Genomic DNA, 326 nt, shown 5'->3' on the forward strand with positions numbered 1-326 from the left:
TTGCGTAAGCCTTGAGACTTCACTTTCCCAGGTAAGTTGGGGATTTAGGCTCTCTGGGGGCGACGGGTGTTAAGTAAAAGGGGAGATATTAATGGGTAAGGGGGTTGGGTAAAGGGAGGTGTTAATAAGTAAGGCGTTTAGGGAAAGGGAGGTGCTGATGGGTAGGGGTTAAGGGAAGAGGAAGGTGTTAATGGGTAGGGGTTAAGGGAAAGCGAGGTATTAGAGGGTAAGGGGTTAGGGAAAAGGGTTAGGGGAGAGGGATGGGTTAAGGGGGGGCAAGAGGAAGGGAAGGGAAAGGGAGAGGAAGAGGGAGGGAATGAAGACAC

At 51.2% G+C, this 326-nt stretch overlaps 1 protein-coding gene across 4 annotated transcripts in view; it reads left to right on the forward strand.

The window, feature by feature from the left end:
- The window catches only part of LOC119588084, a 13837-nt gene that overhangs the window by 10588 nt on the left and 2923 nt on the right, over positions 1–326 (forward strand). The gene's annotated exons all lie outside the window — the stretch shown is intronic.

Source organism: Penaeus monodon, chromosome 23, assembly GCF_015228065.2.
Source record: "Penaeus monodon isolate SGIC_2016 chromosome 23, NSTDA_Pmon_1, whole genome shotgun sequence".
Classification (NCBI taxonomy): Eukaryota; Metazoa; Arthropoda; class Malacostraca; order Decapoda; family Penaeidae; genus Penaeus; species Penaeus monodon.